The 4,210-nt window shown below is 31.3% G+C and overlaps 1 long non-coding RNA gene across 1 annotated transcript; it reads left to right on the forward strand.

Moving 5' to 3' along the window:
• Window positions 1-2,018: 2,018 nt before the first annotated feature.
• On the forward strand, window positions 2,019-4,006 carry LOC139509463 (uncharacterized). The gene is made up of 3 exons (XR_011661731.1): window positions 2,019-2,106; window positions 3,266-3,345; window positions 3,939-4,006. It is a non-coding gene; the product is annotated as an uncharacterized lncRNA (long non-coding RNA).
• Window positions 4,007-4,210: the final 204 nt, after the last annotated feature.

Raw genomic sequence — 4,210 nt, forward strand, 5'->3', positions numbered from 1 at the left:
TTTTTAAGAATGTCAAAATGGTGAATTTGCCTAGCATGTATTTTACTTTAATTTTACAGTGGATTCCACTGAGTGTGTAGCCAAAGGTAATATTTTTCGTTAGCCTGCTTGTTAGCTGAACCGTGAAGTCATTGTTAGCTTAGGTAAACTACCCTACTTTAAGAATAGACTAGTCCGACAGAAAACCAGTCTACCTATCTGTTGGACTATGCTACTTCGAAAGGAGGGTAGTACACCTGACCTAATAATGACTTCACGGTTCAGCTAACAAGCAAGCTAACCAAAGATATTACTTTTTGCTACACACTCAATGAAATCCACTGTAAAGAGATAGCCTATATAATTAAGCTGAAATTAAATGGACATACATGTAGGTCAACTGTTTATCTTATCATTGCTGATCATTTCATATTTCTCATACTGAGTAAACAATGTATGATAGCATCCTATAAATGCATGTATTGCAGAAAATGTATTAAAACATCCAGTGGTAAACTGTTAGAGAATTTACAATTTTTACTGAATGTTTTATAGCTGCCTCCTACTATTTCTTCTAATCTAGTACAGAAATATATAGTGTTACCTGCCTAATCTGACACCTGAGTACTCCTGAGTAACCTGCTTTAACTGACACATGTTTCAATGTCCCAAAATATGTCTATTCTTGCAGAAAAAAAAACCTGAGTATTCTGACACCCTCCTTAATCCGACATATTTTTCAGGTCTCCCAGTGTGTCGAATTACACAGCTACACTCTATATACTTAACTCTTAAAAACATAGTTCAAAAAGTTTTGGAACTTTTTTGGGGGAAATTTTAATATTTATTCTTGCTTGTTCATTGACTATGCATCTCTTATGAGAAGACATTATAATTTTAAATCTTCACTATTTTTAAGACACAAATTTTTCCCATAGATAATATAATGCCATGTAATTTGACTTGCTGATTATCCAAAAATGTCTCAACTTTAAAAATTCCTTGAATGTTACCACAAATTATCCATAAAATGTGTAAGGGTAGGCATGAAAATGTAGGGAGCCAAGAAACAAAGCTATGTTTATTTGGCCTAATGACGATAACTATTATTTTGATTACACCTCTTTCGTCCATCTTAAGAGCTTCTATTTTTAAATTTATACTTTGTTACATCATATGATTTAATGTGATATATTGAACTGGTTAAATATCAGTATGATTAGATACTTATTATCAAATATGCACTAAAGTTAACTGATTTAAATTCTTCAGAATTTAGAACTATCCACTTGGACTTAGTAGGTGTGAGGACAATGTAAAGGCAATAACAAAATTTTGAAAATTGGGAACTTACTGACTTATAATGCTCTTGTTTGAATTAAATTAATGTTCTGAACAAGGATCTTTGTATACAATGAATGTTTGGAGTGTATGACATTCACTTAAGGTCTCGTTCATTACAGTTTATTTTTTGACAAATAGATATATTTTCGAATAACCCCAGTATAAAGGCCTTTGAAGGCCATTTCATACAAGTAGCTCATCTATAGTGATCACTAGTCTACACTAGAAGATGCATTCAACTCCTATCTTAATTGATAGCTTTTTTTTTATCCCCATAGTTGGGAGTTCTCTCCAAATACTGCAGCTTCCTCCACCAATAAAAATAGGCCACCATCATACATAAACATGTAGCCAAAAAGTGTTGAAATTGGCATTAAATAACAAGTCGATCATGAAATAATAGTGTTTTTTAGGGTAAGTATATGCATTTTACAAATTAACTGCACCAAGGACAATTATTAGGGGAGATCTCCTTCCTGTCACCATTACTCTTTACAAATTTATCCAATGTAGGTTAAAGTGTATGATTTTTTAGTATTTTAGTGTAAATGTTAGGATAATGTCTCCTTCAAGTTCGCTTCAACTTTGTAAATCTTGAGAAAAAAATCAACTTTTTTTTTGGTGAAAAGGTTGATTGATACCACCTCTTCAATAGAAAAAAATGCTATATAACCAATTTTGTTTTCTTCTATTTTCAGAAAATGTAGATTTTGTTTTGTCATTTTTACCAATTTGTCAACTGTTTGATTTTACAACAAAACTACAGAAAGATATATTTTCAAGGTAAGTTTAACATTCAACATCCTTTGAAGGAATATTTTTTACATCTCATATAAATAAGAAGATGTAGTATGAGTGACAATGAGACATCTCTCGGCTCAAGTTACAATGTATAAAAAGTAAACAATAATAGGTCAAAGTATGGCCTTCAACATGGAGCCTTGGCTCTCACAGAACAGAAAGCTATCAAGCTCACCATAACTAACACCAAACAGCAAGATAAAGAGGACCCCAAAATGACTAGTGAAAATCAATTCAAACAGGAAAACAACGGTCTTATCTATATAAAAAAGGGAAACAAGAAAAATTCTGAACCACACCAATGACAATGATATCCTTCCATTTGCATGGTAGGGAAATTAAATGACAGCTAATTGAACATAGTACAGCTTAACAGAACTCAACAGGGTTTTTATAATAGATTATAATCTACATTTTTTTCATAAAATTTCATATTGCATACGGTTTTATACTTCAAATTTAGTTTATTTTAATTTCAACTAACAACCGTGAAAAATATCAGAAACAAATAAACTTTGGCTACAATTGTAAGGGAAATAACTCCAAACAAATTTCTTTCCTGGTTTTGATTTAACTGTGAAAAATATTTATTGTATTATGCTTCATGACAAGAAATACCTCTATTACACTTTATGAAACTGAAAGCAAAGAATAGTACTTTTTCAACTGTCTTTCCTTTTAAAGTCTCCGATGATACATATATAGTAGAAATAGAATGATAGTAGTCCTTAAAACTACACACCAGTTAGTTTAAACTTATTTGTTTATAGAGGATTGGGAAACAAGCTATTACATCTTATATTAATCCCTTTCCACTTTGCGGGTGTGAGTGCTGCCTAATGTAGCGGCATTAGCCTACTTTTTTTTTCTAAATTTGCAAGAGTGTTTTTTACATGGAAGAGTTATTGCTCTCTCTTAACAAGAGTCAGCCTGACAGACTATCATCTTACTCAAAACCATACTCACACCAGTTGGAGTTGGGTTTTTTTCATGAACTTGAATCTAATTACTATGGATTCAATAATATTCACGAAAAAACAATACCCACAAAAATAAATTAATCCACAGATATAAAGACGAAGTTTAATTGAACAAATAATGTCACAAATATATACTTGAACTAATTTGTTTTATTTTATAGTCTGAGGAGGGAGTATTCAGACAAACCACAGACCTGGGATGCCATAGCTAAGCAATGTTTGTATACAACACCATACACAGGTATAAGGAGTTATATGTTAGAACTTCAAGATACACATTGTCTGTGCTTAGGCCTTAAATAGAAGAATTATGCTTCTCTCTACCATATCTGTTCTTTTATCTGCTCGTTCTGTGCTCCCTCTAATGTTTTTCTTTTCCCTTGCCCTTTCAATCTATCTATTTACTCTTCTGTACTTCTCTCTGCCTTTGTAGTCCTGCAATATGCAACTAATTATAACTTACCATAAAGCCATTCAACAATGAACAAAAACCCGTACCGCATAGTCATCTATCAAAAGCATTAAAATGACACATGTAAAACATTTTAAATAAGAAAGCTATCAACTTAATTCATGAACAAAACAATGAACAAAAAAACTAATTGGTATATATCATCAAACTAAACCATTGAATTACAGACTTCTGAGTAAGAGGCAACACTTAATTAAAATCAATTGATCAGAATTAAAAAACATAAATACAGTTGATAAATAATAGCTTTCTCTCTCTCCTAAATTTGATATATTAAGGTGTTTGTTTGGTGTTGTCAGATTTTGTTTACCACCTATCCACATCGTTTAAGCTTATGCTAATATGGGTAGACTATTTTTCAGATGAAAATGAAGCCAAGTTTCATGTCGTCTATGAAGAGGCATTAAGAGAAAAAGTGATACCTAAAGGTAGGAGACATTTACATAAAGTGTTTTAGTAGATTAGATTCCCCTTTATCTCATACCATTATGATGAATAATCATATATATATGCTAAAATATTTACCTACTAACAATTCAATTCATCTTGATGTCAAAGAAGTTAAAATACACTAAACTAGAAAGATTTTTTTAAAATACATGAAATTCAGAACATGCCAGTTTAAAAATTCTTG

The sequence above is a fragment of the Mytilus edulis genome, unplaced genomic scaffold, assembly GCF_963676685.1.
Source record: "Mytilus edulis unplaced genomic scaffold, xbMytEdul2.2 SCAFFOLD_1387, whole genome shotgun sequence".
Classification (NCBI taxonomy): Eukaryota; Metazoa; Mollusca; class Bivalvia; order Mytilida; family Mytilidae; genus Mytilus; species Mytilus edulis.